The sequence below is a fragment of the Xiphophorus maculatus genome, chromosome 17, assembly GCF_002775205.1.
Source record: "Xiphophorus maculatus strain JP 163 A chromosome 17, X_maculatus-5.0-male, whole genome shotgun sequence".
In the NCBI taxonomy this organism is placed as follows: Eukaryota; Metazoa; Chordata; class Actinopteri; order Cyprinodontiformes; family Poeciliidae; genus Xiphophorus; species Xiphophorus maculatus.
Genome location: NC_036459.1, coordinates 19,178,207 through 19,199,788, shown reverse-complemented (window position 1 = coordinate 19,199,788; position 21,582 = coordinate 19,178,207). Strand labels below are relative to the sequence as shown.

Genomic DNA, 21,582 nt, shown 5'->3' with positions numbered 1-21,582 from the left:
AATTTAAAGCAACTTTTCTTTTTTCAGTCACCATTGAATTAGTCAACTGAACATGAACAGGACGGGTGACGAAGTATTGAGGCCTCTTACTGAAACAATGAAGACTACTCTGCCTCCAGCAAATCTTTAAACTCCTGAAATGATTACCTGAACATTTTTAGGATCATGCAAAGACCAACAATGAACCTAAAAGTGTTGGAACCAAAGTCTTCTCTGTTAGGCTGGACATGAAAAGCAGGTCATACTACTGCTGTACACTGTGCAGCCTGTCTTCTGTTTCCATTCAAACGCATTGCTGTGCTTTTTAAGAGGCTTCTCAGAAAGTGGGACTTCTAGTCTAATAAAATCACCCAGGTGTTTTCCCACAAAAACAACTGATGAGAAAATGTTGTCAAACTTATCCATTCCAACTGGTCAACTTATCTATATCACTTCATTCTGAGATAATCATTCTTCATTGAATGATTGAGTAGTTCTTTGCTTTTTTAAAAACAAATCTGTTATTCCTCATCCATTAGTGGCCCAGTTTTGACTATAATGCCAGTGCAGAGGCACTCACCCACCTCAATAGCCTCCTAGCTTCCTTTTGCACACCCATGGTGTTCTAATGCCCTGATAAATGCTGGTTGTTCTCTTAATGCTCCAGCACAGAGAAGGAGGAGGAGATGGCAGTAGGAGGAGACACAAGTCAATAGTTGGCATGCGGCTTGAGCCTAAACTGCAGCGGTAATAAGATGGGTCATAAAATGCTCTCTGCGTGCTGTGATGAGTGATGACATGCATTAAAGCTGACAGGGTATTACCTGCCAGTAATTAGGTTTTGTCATAGATTGAATTATTTTAAGACTGCCTATCTCGGTAATCATGCAATTTGCTGAGGTGTGTGTGTGCATGGAGAGTGGGCTCCCACACCTCTCCCGCTTCCCTCCCGCCCTTAATTAGCCAAGTCATCCTCTTTGTGAATGGAAGACGGCAACAGAAGGCGACATCAATTGGAAACACCAGCATCCTGCCAGCCACTCAGAGAGAGAGAGGTATGTTTTGTAGGCTAAAAATGTTCATGACCCCAGCTTTTCTCTGTGTCCTAATAGGTCACTAAACCTTACATTTGTTCTGGGGAAATGGATGATGAAGACAGTTCCTGGTCAAGCCAGGTGGGATTTTAGGTTAATACGGAGGAGTAGTGGTGTCCTGTCTGTGTCCTTGCACTGAGAAAAGGGCAGAGACTCCTACCTTGAAATGGGATGCAGCCAGGGGAGCCTAGGGATGCTGCTGCGGATGTTCCTAACTTGGAGACAAACTGTCCACGAGGCAACTTTCTCAAATTGAGTGAATTCCTGATCTTCTAGAGAAAACTTAGCAACCAAACTTAGAAGATGGTTTGAAAATCAGCCAAGCAGACTTGAAAGCACTCTATCAAACAGTACAGATCCTGGATTTTGCTCACAGTCGTTCCATTCCCCCTTTGCTGCCTTCTCTCCTTCTCCTTGCCCTGTATCTCTGTGTCTCTTTGGTTTTCTGACAGGAAAAGCGGTACAATGTTGAGCCTCCCCTTCTATTTAAGCCCCTCTACCAGGTCCCCAGTCGGCAGCACACTCCAGCTCATCCAAGAAGCTGACAAGCACCGTTAGGGAAGGCAGCGCATGTTGCTCTAATGGACCTCATTAAGCACTACTTACAGATGTTCTCTTAACATAATTGATCTGCAGTGAGTTGAGAGGACGGCAACCTATTCCCCAGCCCCCAATTATGGCCCGGTAATTAGATCCCCAACCTCCTGTTCTCCACATTCACCCTTCTAACATTCCGAAATATCAAAGTATCTCTTTCTCTCAAAGCGACCGCCCCCTCCCTCCACCATTTCACCTCCATGTCTCCCTCCTCCTTCCCTCCCACCCACAAGATACTATTGACAGTCAGATGTGCTAACCTTTGTAGTGTAGCCAGACTTGGCAACAAGCTACACTCACTCAAACAGAACTCACTCACTTTTCTTTACCTTCTTTCTCTCTTTGCCTTCTCTCTCCACTGGGACAGAAACAGAGGGAATGAGTGGCAATGATGGAGAGAGAGAGAGAAAAAGAGAGAGAGAGAGCAAAGGGAAAAGTTAGTACTTTCCATATAGGACAGACATGATAATATTCGTCAGGGGAGAACACTTTTTGACAATCATGTCTTTCATTTTAGACAAGGCCTCTGATGGAAATGACAGGTCTGAATAGAATGAAGGCCTGGTTGGGCAGTGTGGTACTGCGAACTACTGAGGTTAGTCCTGATTACTTCCACCCATCTCCAGTGTAGCTGCAGTTCTAAGGTTGAAAACCCTCTGGAACACAGTAATGTTACGTTTATAAACTATTTCCACTCTCTACCTTCACGTCAAACCCTCCATAACTCCAGCAACCCACTGACCCCTCCAAAGCCACCACCACTCTCCCATAATGTAACCTGGGTTAGAGGTCAGAAAGTCTCTAACCTGTACTACCAAACAAATGCATCGTTATGCCTGAACACATGCAGAATGTTCCTGTGCTGAATGCAACATTCTGCACTGTAACTTTATAAAGTGATGGCACCCTTACAAAAAAATCCCATGAATTTCACATGTGGTTTCCATTTTCCACATGTGATAAAGTATTTTGTTTATATGATCCATGGTTTATTCAAAATGTGATCACATGTTTCTCACATGTGCACCACATACGATCAGATTTTTTCTTTGTGAAGATCTGAATATGTGATTGTACTGAATATGTAAAAGAAAATCTTATTTCACATGTAAAAATCACATCTGAAAATTATGTACCACATAAAAAAATGTACATGTGGTTCATACAAATTCTCACATGTGAATGATGTGAGACACATGTAAAAGCACATGTTTTGTGTGATTTTGGAATGCTTTGTGGTAAAAACCCATGTTTTCAAATCAGATTCACATGTGTATCACATGTGATAGATATGGATTTCACAAATTTTATATATCACGTGTATGATATTTTACTGTCTTAAATGTTTAATTCCAGCTTCCCCCTGCCACATGTAGATGTGCCCATGGGCAAGGCACTTACGCCCAAATTGCCTATCGATCTGCATATCAGTGTATTAATGTGTATTTGTGAATGTGAATGGGTGAATGACACTCTAGAGCGCTTTGATTGTTCAAAATGATTGGAAAAGCGCTATATAAGTTCAGACCATTTATGCGTTTTATATGTGTGTCACATGTTTTCACATGTATATCACATGTCATATGTCATGTGATGGACATGTAAAAACATGTGATACACATGTGCATCACATGTATATCACATATTTTAAATGTGTTACACATGGGATACACATGGGTTTTTACCATGAGGGATTCCAGAATCACACGTATGTGCTTTTACATGTGTCTCACATCATTCATGCGTCATTCACATGTGAACATTTGTATGATCCACCATATGTGGTTGTAATGTGGTACATGGGTTTTACATGTGAATTTCATGGGATTTTTTGTAAGGGCAGAACAAAGCACAGAGGATTCTTAGCTATCATTGATCTTTGCTGTTTGAGACTCTTCAGGTTTCTCATGCAGCTACAGTGTGGGAAGAAAGGTGGACAGAACCAGAACTTTCTGTTACTGTTTTTCAACAGCACAGAGTTGGCTTTGCGCTTAATAACTCACCTGAGACGTCAAGCTGAATGTAAGCATCACTGGTACTGAAGACACATCAGCTAGAGTCACTCTGCTCCGCCGAGCTCCATAATCTGAAAACGGAAAAACTACAACTGAAAACTGAAACTGACGCTTGGCTGTTATCTATCAATATTTGTGTTTCTTTCTTTTAGTAAATGTTAGACTCTGGAGAAACTCTCCTATACAGATAGTGAAAGACAAAAATGTCCACAGCAAACAGCTGGGAGAGGACTACAAAATAATGAGTCATCCTGCTAACACTGTCCATCTTCAGCCCACTAGGGGAGTAAGTGGAGAACTCTGGCAGAAATATTTTACCAGGATGAAGATTGAGATACTTATTATGCAAGCAGGGGGAGTTTCGGCATGCATAGAATACACTTTCTTCCACAGACCCCATGCATTTGATAACTGGAAAGAGGTTTGTTGCTCTCTCTACGTGCCTCAATATTGGCACATAATAAGAGTAATTATTTCAAGAGAACAAATTTTACCCCTTGGGCTCCAATTATTTTCATACATTCCTTTGTTTTTCAGTGTTTGATTTATTTCTAATTGTGACAAAAACATGTTCTACTTTTATTGTGAGTGTATAAACAGCACCCTGCTAATTGGTACTCCAGGAGGTTAGGTTATAGATGTAAGATATGCACACTTTGTTTCACTTTTACTCACCTAAACTGACAAAATATGATTAAAACTAATACAATTCATCAGCCACACACAGGAACATACAGATTAGGAGGAATTTATTATTAAAATGTATGTTCTGATAAGTAGTAGGGAAATGTGCATTATTGCCACCTATTCGTCTGGAGTTAAAAATGAAGATTGATGTTTGAACCTTGAAAAACAGCTGAATCAAAATATTGTGTCTGCAAGGTTGCAGTGAATTTTTATGTAGAGAATTTCGTACAGACAAGACATGAAACTCCCCTGAATATCCCAAACCCCAATAACACCAAAAATGTCATTAGTTCGATGTTGGAACAAAGGACATGAAGTCAAGAATTTTAGTCATGTCTTATTTTCAAGCTTCATATGTGAGTTTCTTTGTTGGAATTTATTTTTTCTAAAAAAAAAAAAAAAAAAAAAAAAAATCACAAAACCCTCTTCAGGCCCAGTTGATAGTTTCCCAACCTTTTTGTTCCTGAGAGGTTTTGACCTTAATGCTCCCGGTGTAGAGGACACTATGAACATGTCTTTTTATTTTTAAACTTGCTGTTGTCAAACCTATTCTTTATGAACCCATCTTGGACTCCTCTTAGCCAAATAACCATAAGTCTAGTTTTAAAAACATTAGAAAAAACAAAGAAAGTAAAACATTTAACAGAAACTGTTTTTGTAAAACTGTAATTTATTCAAAATGAATTGTGTAAATTATCTAAGATGTATTTCTAACTTGTGTAGATTGTTTATAGATGTTCGTCTGTTTTGATTAACACTGTGTTGGTTGTTTGTAAATATTTTGTTTTGATTTAATATTGGCAGTTTTCAATTAGATATTTTTGTTTATTTTGTACCTCATAGGATACCATAGTCAATCAGCTCAGGCCTTATAAAAGCTAGCAGCAATCAGTTGTTCAATGAATAGCTGGAAAACAACAGCAGAATGCAAATGTTTGATGCGGAAAATAAACAAAAGACAAATGCTTTTCCTTCTCCCAGTAAAATCATCCAGGGACGTTTGTTTGCTGTTTGTCTTACAAACCCATGTTTTTGTGTCTTAATGTTCGTACATTTTGCCATTTGTTACATTTGATACATTTTGCATTATTTTATAAATTTTGTGGCTTCATCACTTTTATGCAGATGACATTAAGTGCTTCTGCTCTTTCTATAATTTTGCACTTGATTCTTCAAACCGTTTAATACTTAAATGCCAAAGAGAGCATGGTCCAGTCTGGTGACCAAGCAGCAGACTGGACTTCTGAAGTTGGCTGTCCAGGCAAACTTTAGGAGATGAGGTATTGTTTTTGACCAATCAATAACTCTTGAACGTCATTCGAGAACTTTTCCCTATCTGTTTGTATCATTCAAAAATATTTTCTGAGAAGGTTGGTGTCAAAAGAAAAACTTGAGATGGTTTTTCATGCTTTTTGTTGTTTCATATAGAAAATATTTGCTTTTAGAGAAATCTCATATCTGGGAGGGAAAGTTCCTTTTCCAGAGAGCCACTTTTATTTTGTGGCAGTGTAGAGGTTTGCAAACCTTCCTCCAGGCTGGAAGAGCTGCAGACGTCCAGTGCAAAAGGTTCTGCTGACGGCCAGAGGATTTAAATAAACTGAAGGTAACTGCTTGTCAGTAAAGACACAACAACCAGCAAAGTTTCATTCCCGTCCCTGTAAAAGGTAAGGCTGAAAGAATTTTTGAATGAATTGAATAATATAATAACATTATCCAATATAATTTTTCCAAGAATAAAACCTTTTCAAAAGATGCTGCAGACATTCTGGCTACTAATGTCAAGAAAAAGATAAATAGCTGCCTCACTATTATTTCCTGTTGACACTTTTCACTCTTGTTCACATATTTCCTTTATACAGACTGAGACCACATACATAATAATAGCCAAGTTAGTGACTAGATGTTTCATCTTTAAATTAAAAGGAGCACAGATGACTTCAGCCAAGTTTCATTTAAGACAAAGAAAATTAGTTACACCAAACTGGCAGCACCATGAAAGGGTGTTGAGCAATAGCAGTAGGAAAACACAACCATCCTTTTTGTATTTTCCTGTTTTCATCACTGCAAAAAGAAACACTTCTACTAATTAAAGATAAAAGATCTCTATAAGTCCCAGGTTGATTGACGATCACTGAGATGTATGACACCTCTCAACTTGTCATAGAGGAGTTATTTGTACTCCGCTGCGATCCATTCTGTGAGGAAAGACCAGATGTCCCATCTTAATTAGGCCAGCAGTAATGTTTTAATGACTTCTGGCTCATTACAGATGACAGAGGAGTTTTCAGATCTTCCTCTTGTCACTCCTATGGACCTGTGCAGATCTTTCAGCAGGAGTTTTGACACATTTACATCCTCCAATGACAGACCGAGTGAGACAAAGCACCACTCTTGTACAGACATGCTCATTTAAATGTGAGACAGAGACAAAGAGATGCTGAATCTGTTGCTCACATGGACATGATTCCACCTCCCACAGTATGTGCTCCATGTTGTTCGCTTCATTTATGGGGATGTAGGGACTTACTGTTATATGTATTTTACTCATGGTATGTAAAGTGAAAAAAGTAGGTCATCATAGTTGCGACTTTCTACAGTGTGTGCTTCTTAAATAATAGTAGAAAGGATAGGGGGGGATTGCTCTCTAAGGTATTTGTGTAGTTCTCTCTAAGGTTTTCAGTCAGACAGCACCTTTTTATCTTTTTCTCCCCTTCTCCTTTTGTTCGGTGTATTTTCTTTTTAGTTATTCTTTTCTACATTGCCTAATTTTTTTCTTTGTCTTTTGTGGCAGATAAAATGTTATAACATGCACAGAAAATCCTTTTTGCTCCTACTTATTATTTGTCATGGCTTGACAGAATAGCAACAGTAGAGAGCAGCAGGTCAAATATAACAGCTGTTGGATGATGGTTAATCCATCAGCATGGAGGAACAATGTTGTCTACAGAGAACCTTCACGCCTCATACATCCAGCATAGGAACAACCTCAAGGTAAAAGAAAAAGTTTCTGAACAAATGTTGCTTCCCATAATGAGAGTGTAAAATGTTATTAATATTTTAAAACAAGCCCTATTTTTCATCTCTGAAAGCCACTGTGGGGCTTCTTTTCAAAGGGTTTCAGTCAAAACCCAATGGGAAATCCAATTGACTTTAATCTTGCATTCGTTTGAAAATTTGAGCCCATTAGTTAACTTTGCCTTCTATGTGCCGTTTTCATTGCATTTCAATGAAGCCGCTTTCCTGTGGTGGTAAAACACTAATAGTTGCTTCAAATAGCAAATAAAGGAGATAGAGCACAAGCTTAAGAGAGAATAGGAAAGAAGCAGAAATATGAGGAAACAGCCAAATCCTGTTACAAATCAGCAGTTCTGATTTGAAAGTGAACATTTTGTATCACTGGGGAGAAGAAAAGTCTGATTTATTGCTGTAAGGAATACTATCATTGACAACTTACTAACTGATCTAATGAGAACCGATAAATGTTTTGTCAAACCAGCGACTGTTTAAACATATTGTTAGTATAAAGGTGCATAATTACAATAGTTGTAAGAAAATGAAAGATGAAGACCTAAACTGGTCCTCAAAAAATTAATTTGACTGTGATGGTGAGATTAACTCTTCATAAAGGTTCCCTACAGTTTTTCTTGTCTCTCAGGTCTCTGTGAATGTCTTCTTTTAACCCAATTTATACATTTATAATTTCAGCAGTCCATTGTCTAAACACTAAATTCACATTACTCTCCTCTCGATTGGTCTTTTAACTTTTACACCAATCACAGTTGCCACATCATCTACTTAAACACAGGGTTAATTTTATGTTTCTTAGCTCCTATCCTTAAACTAAGACAGGAGCCACACGGTGACTAGCAATAACCAATATTTAGCTTTCAGAATTGCTTAGTTGTTATACAGCACTTTGGTGCCACTTTGTTCATTAATGAAAGTGACACTGACACCAATAAAAATGGGCCAAGATCAGAGTTATGATCCAAGATCTCATTGATCATCCATTGGGCCAACCATGAAATTAAGCAAAACAGAGAATTTGCTCTGGTGCAAATAAGTAATCACAAATGGAAAGGGAATGGAGTAGAAAAACTATTTTTTTGGAAGCAGAGGTATTCTGACCAGGCTACTTATCAGTCTGGATCCTAAAATATATACAATTGACTGCTTATGTCTAGCAATTGTATGTGGCCACAGATGATTATGGCAAAACCTTAATAACAATAACAGAAAATGTTGAAGTGATCAGAAAACTAACACCAAGGGAAAGCAAAACTCAAACAGCTGTGGGCAGGTTTAGTTATGGCTCTTAGTTTTACCCCCGCATGTTTCAATCACTATAAATATGATTTCAAATGCTGTTGCTGAGAGATTATAAAGTTTAGGGACATGCTTAAACTGTTTTTAGATAAACCTATCAGTGCTCTGATGTTGTGTGATAGAAGCATATGATCAGAAAGTCCAATCAAATATTTCCTATTTTACACACTATGAAGCAGGTGGGATTTATTATAAAACCTGGTTATTCAAATCAGCAGTTTTGAAGAGCTATGCATCTTCTCAACTCCATATCTGCTGGTGAGGTTGTGCTGTTTTTGCATATTTATGTAGAAGCAGGAGTTCATTATATTTGTATGAGCTGAGTCTACCTATGTGTGCTTGAAGATTTAGTCAAATAACTTGATGGAAAGGAAAATGAAGGAACAGGCACAGGGCAAAGTTGTGGTGTGGGGGTTTGTATCAAACCTGGGCCATCTCCCAATGATCCCTGCTGCATCCAATTTCTGCACCAACGCTTCCTGTTAAACCCCATCAAACAGACACACAGAGGTACAAAGGAAAACCTCATCTCCTCAGGAAACTAATCCGTTGGAATACGCTGTAAGCCTGTCAGTTTTTTCTCTTTTTTTTTTTTGAAAGAAGTCATCACTCATTTCAGTAAAGATTAAAAGTATGGCTAAATTGAGAAAATCCGCTTATGAATTGTAAATTTAAATAGTGAAATGGAGGGGCAGGTAGGAGAGAAACCAAGCAAAGCTTGTGGTGAGCAGACGCTGGTATGGGAGGTAAGATAAATTGCAAATATACATGTTTTTTATTTGGATTTCTCATAACCATCAGACTGAGACGGGTATGAGGAAGAAGAGGGTGGAGGAGAGCTGCAGGCTCCACACAGCAGCAGCAGTACGACATGAGAGGACCTCACCTCTTGATGCACTGATTTCAGCTACAGAGAGACGGCTGTAAAAATATTTTCACATATATAAATCATATATACACATTCAGAAGCCTCGGCCACCTTATTTATAGGCCCAAGTGGAAGATATGTGGCACATGGTAATGGGTACAATTTAATTTATCAGTGATCAGACATGTAAGAGATCAGCTGGGCACAGCAGGTACAACAGTTAAACAACCTTTGAAGAGGATACCCTCAGTGAATGGCTCTAGTTAACAATGGAAGGGGCCAACACTCAGCTGAGGGCCCAAAGCAGCAGCTGTTGTCAGGCATGTTAGTCGTCAGCTGTGTTGCTGGTGTGAAAGGACCCTTAAGAAGAACCTGCCAAGCAAATTTAGTAAGAGTGACCCAACAACTTATCCAGGAGGTTGCAAAAAAACCCATAAGGTCAAAGTTCATAATTCAACTAAGAAAGAGACTGGGCGAAAATAATATCCACAGGAGATTTGCATTCTGGAAAGATTAAGTTGTTGCTAGATGAATGAGAAACTTTCACACTGTCAAATCAGCTTGTTTTGTACACCTGAATGCTACCTTACAGAAGGGACATCACTGGAAATGACAGCAGGGGGTGTCCAGGCCCCACTGCCCTGTAGGCCACTTTTCATAAAACCTACACAGGCTTCATTAATAATTATTTCTACCAGAACAACTGCTATCTGGTTCATAGCCCTGGCTTCCTCACCTCTGTATCTGGGCGCATGGAAAGAGAGAAAGATCTGATCTATAGACTCTGTATCTTGGAGATATTTCATGCACTGACCAGAAAGCCTGTGTCTTAGGTGATAATTATGTCAGCTTCCAGACCAAATAATGTATTATTTATTTAGCTGTAACTCGCCTCCCCATCTCTCTCTAACCGCTGGCTGAGCTTTGTGCCCCTGGAGTGGTCATTAATCTGATATCTGGCTGGCCTGGGTGCAGCCCTGTGATCCTGACCCAATCTCACATCCTAATCCAAGGAGGAAGAGGACTGCAGGCCAGGATTTGGAGGTCTAGGCTATCTCCTTGTCTATGATTGATAGGTTTAAGGTGATTATACGCTTCAAGTGATTACAATCTATAACGATCTATTGATTGGACTGGGATGCATTCACCAGGCTGTTTTCATGCCATAGACACTTACATAGCTGTTGTGTTATTTATTATCTTTTTGTTTTTCCTTGTTTTGAGCTGTTCTGGACTTTAAAATATGGATGACATGTATGCATGCACACACTCACTCACCCCATGCATGCACACACACACACAGGCCACTATTCTGGATGGAAAAAGAACATGATGTGTCTTTGGCACTTACTTTAGTTGGTTTGTATCAAACCAGTTGCACTGCATTAAATTGGTTTGATGCGATTCAAAACAACATCCTTCCTCATTCCATATGCAAAAAATATACATGCTCACTTCTTGTCAGTCAACTTGAAAAAAACTAAAGAAGATAATACACAAGTCACAACAATAAAAAGTCAGGTTACTATTTCTGTTAAATATTTAGGATCTTTAATATTCATCTATTTAACTTGGAAGCTCAAAAACAGAGATCTACCAAAGCAAAAGAATATCATGGTATTACAAAATTACTGGGATTTTTTATGTGATTAGAACACCTTGTGTTATTATAAAAATAAACTGTTTATGTCTCCGTTCACACTGACCAAACTTAGAACAACAACAACAAACAAAAATCTATCTTAAATCACAAAGCTGCTGCCACTCTGGGCATTGGGTTTTGTGGTGTTTTTTTGGAGCCAATCTTACATTTTAGAATTGTGGCTCAAAAATTACATTTTGCTTTCATCAGACATTAACAAAATCCCAATCCCATAATATACTAAGATATCTCATCTAAAGAAGGTTTTGATTCAATTTGTGAGACCTACATGTTTGGAAGAAAAAGCCTACTTGCTTTTCATGACTTCAGACGAATTGAGAACACAGGAGAATGTCATGTGTAGGACCCCACATTGCACTCTAAAAAAATGACTGGAGCTACTTCACAGAGAAATCAGTCTTAAAAAAACAAAGAGGAAAAAACTGGATAGAATCATGTTCGGCAAAGACCTGGTGATGAGCCGTGTTTGTTTTTTTTTATTATTCTGCTGTGTTGGAGCAAGAAAGTGGAAAAGTTGCAGAGTGAAGGACTGCAGTTGCAGACCCCTGCTATGTGAACAAAAAGGCCTGGTCAGTTTTGGGTTGAAAGAACAAAATACTGTATGTAAATCACTTTGCAATTCAGTTATCAACATTGATTTGAAAAGGTTAAAATTGCCTGATTTTGATCAGTAATACATATCTGTAAGTTACAATTGGCACATTTGATGGCCAGGAGTCATGAGAATCTTTTCAGTATTTTCTTTTTAAATTCACAGCAGACAGATTGTTTGTGTCCAGCCTGGCTGCTGTCAGGCTGCCACAGGGCAGCGGCGGCTAAAAGCTAGTAGCTTATCATCATCACCATGTGAATGGGATTTTTCAGATCTCAAGATTTAAAGGGTATTTTGAATAAATCACTTATTATTATTATTATTATTATTATTATTATTATTATTATTATATGAGTGAGCGCTGTGAATTTCTCAAAACGATAAACTTTGTTGTTGACATCTCAGTAAGATAAGCTTGTCTGGTAATTCTGAACAGTTGTAGTTATAATCTCGGTGGATGTTTGCTTCTGAATTGGAGGAAAAAAACACTCTCCTTAGTTGGGTTACAGTACAATATAGGAATGTACTAGTGCATCTCAAAATCTTAAAATATTGTGTAAAAGTGCATTATTTCCTATCAGTCATCAAGAAATGCAGAAAAGTAAAACGGTTCATGACACAAAAATTATGACGTTTCAAGCTTTAATTTTTTTTTTTTTTTTTTTGTGGCATTTTATTGGTTGTGGTTTCAGGTAAAGAAACCCTGAAATTCAGGATTAGTTTCCATCTGAAAACAAAACCAGAGTCGTTGTCTCTGGTTCAGGGCACTTGTGGCACACGTTTGTGTGGTGGCTTTTCTGGATCGGATTTCACTTGACAGCTCAAGACTGCGCTTCTCCCTGTCCACATTTCTTCCCTCCACTCAATTTTCTGCTATGTTTATATAAAGAACAATGTACTACCAGCTTCTTGAGTAATGACCTGGACTGTCTTCTCCTCCCTGTGTTGTCTCACTATCTTGTGGACATTTGTCCAGCCATCAGTCTTCCCCATGACTGTGTCCTGCTGACCCAGACATAGAGTGTTTGTTATTATTAATCTAATTTCTTTGATGTAAAAGTACTTCAGAAAATGGATTCAGACTTAGTCACACTTTTTTTAATACAATTAATATAAATACATAAAATACATACCCTGGAATATGGAAATGTTTCACAACCCCCATTCTGTTCGAGTTACCTCATTAGAGGTATCCAAGCTCAAAATCTCCCTCAACTATTATAATAAATGCTTCAGTCTGGTGCATGGTTGTTCATTCCCAGGTCTGTTTGATGTAGGACATACAGAGAAAGCTGTGGGATATCATCAGATATTGATCACAATCTGGTTTGCAGTATGCATGCAACATGCAATAAATATTTTCAGCAAACCTTAGGTTTTGCTAAAAATATGGTCTAAAACGCTTTTAGAGCATTTTAATTTAACTGGTCTTTCCATGTAAACATAGCAGCTATGAATGACTGTAGAATTAGCTAACAATTTGCACTGACCAAACCCCAGTCGCCTCAGCTCATCTGCATCTAAGTTTATCCAGCAGTAACAAAACCACACCTCTTCACATCCTCCACCAACCTCCCCCACATACTCTGCTATTCCTGATTACTCGTAAATGAGCAAATATTTTCCCAGTGTTTGCCAGGTTAGTTCCCCATTTAATTAAACTGGCTCATTATGTCGTTCTCTGATTAGTGGAGGAGAATCAATTATTCAATTCACAAACACGGGCCGCAGGAGCTGGAGGTGCACAACAAGCTACTCATTTAATTCCAAGGACACTAATTAGAAACAAAGCAAGCAGTACGTTTGCATCTTTTTTTCTGTCTGCCTTGTTTTCCAATTAATGCACACACATGGCTTGTAAGGTTAGCAACAAAGGAAGAATTACAGCATCTTGTGAGTGAGGTTTTGAGCAGGTGTTTTGGGAAAACATAGAACCAGTGGGTGTGGTCAGTCAATCTTTCTCACTTAGTTAGAAAGGTCAAAAAGAAGAATTAGGCAACAGGGAGCTTATTTGGTAATATGTAGATCATTAAGTTTAAGAATTCAATGAATTACCCAGAGGGTTTGTGGATGTGTCGAGCTGAGGCAGCTCACTTTTGTTATCTGCAATCAACCAGCGGGCCGTTATCCAAATTATTGACAGCAGATTTCTCATTTCAACTGCAAATTAAGGCTATCAATAAAGCTTTCTGATGCAAAAGTGACTAATTAACCAACCGAGTCAAGCTCTGAAGCCTTGATTAAGAAAAAAAAAACTCCAGTTGACTGCACATCGTGGAAACACAGGGGATCTAATTAGTTTAATTATCAAAACAGCTAATTAAAATTACACAGTTGCCTAATTAGTTCTTTGCTTCCCATCATCTTTCTCTCTTTTTTTTTTTCAGCTGTCCGCTCAATCTGTAATTGACAGGTTGAAATTAAATATAAAATATCAAGTCGTTGACTGAGTAGAGGGTGAGCATTGTGTGGACTTGTATGAAACTAATCTTACTGAATATGTTAAAGCATAACAGGATCAATAACTGATATCCCTTTAGAGTGAAAACCTATATATGTGGCTGTTTAGCTGTTCCTCTGGGTTGATGTAGAAGACATGGATGTCAGTTGCCACAGAGTTTTGATCACTGGATTATCGATTTTGAAGTATCTACAATATTTCAGAATACCAATCTTCTTGTGAAGATTGGTAAGTACCAATGAAAAGTTAGTACTTGTATTATATGCAAACTAGGGCTGTACCAATTTATCTGAGCTGATTTCTGTCAAGGAGTGCGGGTGGTGAGAGTGGTGAGGCAGAGGCAGCGGACCCAGGTATGATAAATTATGATGGTTTAATGAAGAAAACTAGTCCAAACAACGAGCAGCAGGCACATCAAACACACTGACCACGAATAGACTGAACATTGACGACGACAAACTAGACTCTACATTGACGAGGACCCGACGAGGAACAAGGAACACAGGTGGAGTTAAATACACAGGAGGGTAATCACAGAGACGAGACACACCTGGGAACAATCAAGGGGAGGACAGGACAACGAAGAGACTTAAGGACACAGAAAACTCTAACTAAACACGGAAAAACACAGATCCTGACAATTTCCTTCATTTTGGGAGATTTTGGCTGATATTACATGTGATCTCAGCAAAGGTGCAAAGATCAGCCACTGTCCTTTTCAACCACTGTCCTTTCAGAGAGAGAACCTCTCTGCCATAAGAGAGGTTAGACTGACAGACCCGCCCACCAGGTCATGTCTGCACATTTTCAGTTAACAATAGTCCCTCCACCGTTGCCAACTCAGTGACATTCTACCTATATTTAGTGACACTGGGATAAAAAAGAAAAACTGGCATTGGCCAAAGTCGGAATCAGCATGTCAGGCTTTTCATGATCTTTAGATCAGTAATCGGTTATCAGCCAGAAAACTGCAATCGATGCACCCCTGATGCATGCCATTGTTTCTAACCTTCTCAAACTCTGAGGAAGAGATAAACAATAACAGAACATTCTCCAAAGCACTGTGACTAAGACTGTCACAAGGACAAATTTTGTTGGACAATAAATTGTCCCAGAAGTTATTGCATAAACAACATTGTTGTTGTGAGACAATTTTCCAGTAAAAATAATGGTAATGGCATAATAATGTAAGAACACATCGTCAAAGATCAATAAACTTTAAATTCTGATGAACATTTAACTCTGGAACTGGAAGACATTTTAAAGATCCCAAATAAATAAACAAAAGAACAGAAACAAATAAAATGTATTATGAAGTCTCTGTAAACAAATTTGTCTTTCCAAAAAGGTCTAGTTAAGACCAAAGCACCAGACTGAAGACTTCTGTCATCCAGTTTTTGGTAAAAAGAGAGAAAAGAGAAAAACAATAAATCAAACAAATAGAAAGTGAGTTTGTTTTACTTTATCATACAATTAATTGATTTAGTGTAGGATCTGGATCAAAGCTATCCCCTTTAACATTAAACACAAACTCCATTCCTTCGCAAGTGTTGTAATAGTTCAATGAGTGAGACCATGTGTGTTGAGTCCCACAGAATCATTGGTGCATAACAATTAAAGATTTACCACAATGGTTCAATCAAGCCTCTGTTCTCTGACCAGAACTTATGAAAGGAAATCAGAATTCACAGTTAGTCAGAGCAGACTTGAAAGACTCCTTTGACTCTGTATTTTTATTCTCACCTAGAAAGATTAAATAAATTTCTACTTCTTCTCTTGTTAAAGTATTTTTTTTCCATGACAATGCGTCGTCTGAAGGCTTGATGTTTTGGTTTGGTCCAGAACAAAGTGAGACTGAAGGGGAGCAAACTATTCAGGTACCCAAAGAAGAGCTAGCACCTCTTCATCCACGCTGCACTCCTCTCTGCTTTGCTGCAACACAGCATACATATATACATATACATACACAGATGCACATACACTCATATATCCTGTTCCCTGTTAGTGTTTACTTAGTAATCAGTCCCGTACCATTGCTCCAGTAAGCACAGTCTCAGTATTTAACAACCTCTCCTTCAATCGCTCCTTGCTGGATTCTCCGTCGCTACAGGGTCCCGTCTGTGTGTCACTCTGTTCTTTGTACTTTCTGCATTTATGCCTGTATTCATCGCCTGTAAGGAACAAGGAACACAGAATTATCTTTATTAGATATATTCAAATTTACTTCTGCCTTCAACTCTGCCTGCACTTTGGGTTCAACTGGCACACTGACCATGACACAGTGTCTGTATCCTCTCTGCTGGCTCTCCTGTGCCATTTTTTTTTTTTTTGTGGTTTCATTTAAGCTGTTCCCTATAAATCAGCCATCACCAGCATGAGGTTGTCTCTGTCTCTGTCTTGTCTACTCTGGCTTCAGTTCCACCACCACACATCACTCAGTCTGTGATTGAATCTGATGTGTCAGAGCTATCTCTGTTGCAGGTTAATTGAAATAGGTTGATTGAAATGACTTGTGTCTTCTTGACCAATTCATCTTTGAAGTTCTTTAACAAGTGGAGCCATAAACTGCAGCCATGTTTTAACATGGAGCAAAGCCCCATTTCTCATTTCCTTAGTGCCAGCAGCACATCACCAAGACAATGTCTAAACATACTTTCATCCACAGAGCCAGTCCCTGTCTTCCTCTTTGTATCCGTTGTGAAGGGTCCCAAACTTAATTAAGTCTGCTGAGGTTTAAACTGTTGAATCTTGTCTAAAGCTCGTCTCAGCTCATTTAAAAGACTGGAATGTGCATGGTAATCAGGACGTTGTGATCTATTTGCTGAATGGCAGATTTCAGACTTGTTTCTTTTGCATATTCTGTATCTTTGTTGACATAAATATTTTGAAGGAAATCATTGTGGTGCAGTTGTTCCAGTCTGTCAGATTTAATTCCAGGACTCTATTACTTCCTGGAAGATGTTAATATTCCGGAATTTGCCCCACTCAAGGTGGCAGTATAATTGATTAGACTTTCATTCTGATTTATTCTTTAAAACAATTATTAAAACAACTTTAACTCTTAATTTTAAGTATTTTTTATGATTATTCTGTTTTTTTATGGAAGGAATTGACTTAACATTTTTGCAAAAATGTGTGCTTTTGTAACAGTGGCAAACAATCAAATGAGATATTGTGATTGAGTCTGCAACATTTTAATTTTAGAATTGTTACAAAGTAACTCAGTTAGCAGTATTGCTACACAGCCGTTAGAAAAAGAGCACAAAAACATTCGTTCCACAACAGTCATCACATAGCAACGGCTGAATGATATTGACCCCCCTCCGCAACCACGTCAAACTTTCAACACAACTAGTAAATAACGCACACAAAAAACACAAAACAGTATTAATTTATCTCGACAATTCCATCAAAATGGCCTGTGTGAAACACTTTCACAACTGGGAGCAGCTGATTAACATCTCTAATTACAATATTGATAATAATAGCTCAAATAATCTCTCATCTACAGCTCAGAATCCCAAATGAGTTGAAAAGGATGGATGGGGAGCAAGCCCAGAGAAAAGAAAGAAAGTAGAAAGTTCAAACCATCTCTTCTATCTGAACTTCAAGCCCTAATAATGATTCAGCCAGACTATTATGTTGTGTTTAATATGAGTCAGATTTTGGCTATAAATAATTGAAATCATTGTTTAGGGCAATTATTAATAAAACTAATAATTTAGATCAAAATTACCACGTAGGGGAACCACACTCAAGAAAATAGCCCAAATTGTTCCAGTTCTCAGATATTATTTATAGCTATGTGCCTGAAAAGTTCTGGTTTTTAAAATAATAGATTAAGGCATAAATCCAGCATTGATGTTATCTGAACAGCAAGATGAACACAGACATTTTTAAAAAAAAAATATAAGATTATTAACAGAAAGGATTCAACCTTGCAATCAACAAACTGTCTATGCTAACAACACTCTACTAAACTACCTGAAAAAAACATACAGTGATGATGAAACTAAACCACTAGAGACAAAACAGTTAATTATAAAATAAAATTGTAATAGAACCAGTAAAATTCTGCAATGATGTCACAGTTCAGAATGAATAGTGAACATAGAGAAACCAGATTTATTTTGTGAGGAATTTAGAGTGTGACTATTCGTTTTAACTAATTAGTTAAGGTTGGTTTACAGCAATCTGTACTGTGTTCTTCAGACAGAAACAATAGAAATAACAAACATGAAATAAGCAACAATCCATTCGCTCTCAGAGAGCAGGTCCTGAAACACCCAGGCCATCCACCTGGCAGCATCAGTCGTATGAAAAGGTGTCAGTCCTTCACTCTGGAGATCAGCTGTAATGACAGGAACAGCCTCATATCCAAGCTGTGCTTCTTGCTTCCATCCTTGTAGCAGAAAATAGTCGGTGGCGATGAAAGGTTCATGTTTTGGTATGTAAACAAAACGAGTTGCTTTTCAGTTGAACATTTAGTGATAGAGATAAAAGTAGCAGCAGTTTTTTAAGACATGAGTTTTTCTCCTTCTGAATTCTCTATTATGTTCATGTCAGTTTGACAACGTTATTTGCTTGAAACTGTAATTAAAAAGCACAGACAACATTGAAAAATTGAAAAACTGAAATTGTTTTGAAGTATTCCGAGGTTAATCTCTAGATGTAATACTGGACATAATGTTGCTGTTCTGATTTGATTTCCTCTGAACACCATGAACAGCCGTTCTTCTCCAGGCTGTTTTCTACTATTGCTGTTGCCCCCATTTCTCCACATTAATGAGTAAGGCAGTAGAATTAGGCTGCCCACTGACTGTTAATGGGGCCTGTGAAAGCTGCAGAGTGGCTGCACCTCTCGTTAGCTGAGCCGGCTACTATTGATTGTGGCAGGCCACTAGGGGCTCTCTACCTGTGGTTGACTTTGTACTTGCACAGTAGTGGTAAGGGCTTGCTGAACAACAGGGACCACGTACATCTCAAACAAGGTCTATGAGAAGCCTATCAATTAGGCGTTGAAGGTCAAACAAACTCTCTTCTCCCACCCTCCACTTTCTCTGTCTCCCCATCGCTCCCTGATCTTGAGCCGACAGTATCTTCCCTGCTTTCTCCAAAATACATCTGAAGACTCCATTCAATTAAATATCTCTCAGCTCCAGCTGCTCCCTAAGTGAAAGGTCAACTTAGTCCAGGAGGCTAAAAGAAAAAGGCTTGGGTTCTTCACAACCCCTCCCCACAACAAAGCATCCCCCAAGCAGGCGTGCTTGCTCCTAATGATACCCACTGGTCAATACCTAACTAGCAGTGACAGATACCCCCAGAAGCAAGACTGCAGACCAGAGCCAATCGATCAGGTAAAGAAAAAAAAATACATATAATGATAACCTGCAGACATAATGTCAAGCCCTTGCACTGTCCCAATTGGTTGACATTCAGGTTGATGGTGTAGAGAGAAAGGTGGTCAGACATCAAAAGAGAGGTATAGCAGTGAGCTGTCTGGCTCTCCTGTGGTACTGAGAGGTTAACCCTCCCTCAACCGCTCTAATTATCCACACCGCAGCCCAAAGGAGCTCCACTGGGATGACCACCAGGCCCAGCAGCACACACTCATTCAATAACCATCAACATAAACACCAGCTAATTGGCTTAAATTGAGCCTTATTGCATACATTTTATCAGAAGCGTTTAGAATAAATACAAACGTGCACAATGGACTGTAAGAAAGAAAATTAATATTCACTTAGTTATGTTATGTACTTCAAAGCATCTCAAAGATGATCAGTGAAAACAGCTCAAGGCCGCGAATGATTACCATTTTTTATTTGTTTTCGACGTTTAGTACATTTGCAAAAACTGAAACTTTTTTCCACACCGACACAAATGCTGGGATGTTCTAATCCACAGTGTTTACAGGATATTTACATTGCAGGTTTTAATCAGTGTTAATCTGTCATCCAGGAGACAACATGCCTGGCAGATTAAAAATGATAATTTGCTCCAATCCTTCAATTAAAATACAATAATACAAACATGGACAAGCAGCATTCAGCTTCCATCCTTCTCTGATCTGGAACAAACTTCTAGAAAACCTCAAAAATGCTGAAAAACTGAGTTATTTTAAATCAAGGCTGAAAACACACCTCTTTGGGTCTGCCTTTGATTAATAACTGGAACATCATTAGTTTTAGTCTGGATTGCAACTTTTCATAATCTTTTTCATTGTCATTTCAGTGTAACTTTTTATTGTTTATTGTGTTTGTCACTTTGAATGCCTTGTTGCTGAAATGTGCTATTCATATAAAAGTGATGATTATATTGATCATTAGAGGTGAACAAAAAACAAACAAACAAAACAAACCTAGGTTTTTTTGTGTGAAGTTGCCAGACTTACAGACTATGACTATAATTATGCTCCATTCTCTCTACTCTCAGGAATTATGATTTCTTAGAATTTCTGCTTAATAAAATCCATTCTATTTGGCATCCTCCTTAACATGGTATGTAGATTCACAATATGTGAGGTAACCTTGAGAGCCTGATTTGTATTTGAATTATTTCTATTTAGTTAAGGTCGCTAAAAAAAATATCTTGAAAAGACACGTTTCTAATAAATTGTGTGAGGACTTCTGAAATAATTAGATATCTGAAGAGTTTTAGTCAGGTTTCAGATCTCATTATAGCACATTTTTAAAAATATGTGTATGCAACTGTACACCAATGAAATGTTACATTCCAATGTTACAGCAACATAATGCAGTAATACAGCTGGGATATAGATTAGGGACAATAGACATACTATACATGGTTACATTCAAGACAATTCTTCCCATTGCTTGCTGACCTATTGCTGCTTTTCTTCTGGGAATGCTTTACATCACACAGCATCTGGTCATGCATTTCCTGTAAGCATTTTATATGAGCAAACACAAAATCCATAGCTGGGTTTGAATTTCTGCTCTTGGAAAATTGAGAACTGTGACCATAAGACCAATATGATCAGTATTTTTTTTAATTGAAGAAGCTGGGAAGTGATTCTATTGTATGGCAGGTATTGTTGGTGATTTTCTGGAAATACAAATAAACTTTTTGACTTATTTTTGCAGAGTGTTGATTAAATAGTGGCTACTCTGTGCCACTATTCCAGTTTTTTTTTTTTTTTTTTTTACTTATTACTTTTATTATTACTTGTATTATTTTAACAATATACATGGATTTTTTTTCTTGTAATATTTCTGTTTTTCTTTTCATCAACTTATTTTATTATCGTTTTTGTGCAGCACTGTGGTGCAGTTTTTCA

At 38.1% G+C, this 21,582-nt stretch overlaps 1 protein-coding gene across 1 annotated transcript in view; it reads right to left on the bottom strand.

Moving 5' to 3' along the window:
• The window catches only part of lmo3 (LIM domain only 3), a 33,272-nt gene extending 31,748 nt beyond the window's left edge, over positions 1-1,524 (bottom strand). Inside the window, exon 1 of the mRNA XM_023349737.1 lies at positions 1,234-1,524. The gene's annotated coding sequence lies outside the window, so the exon portion shown is untranslated. The remainder of the gene's footprint in view (positions 1-1,233) is intronic.
• Between the last annotated feature and the right edge of the window lie 20,058 nt (positions 1,525-21,582).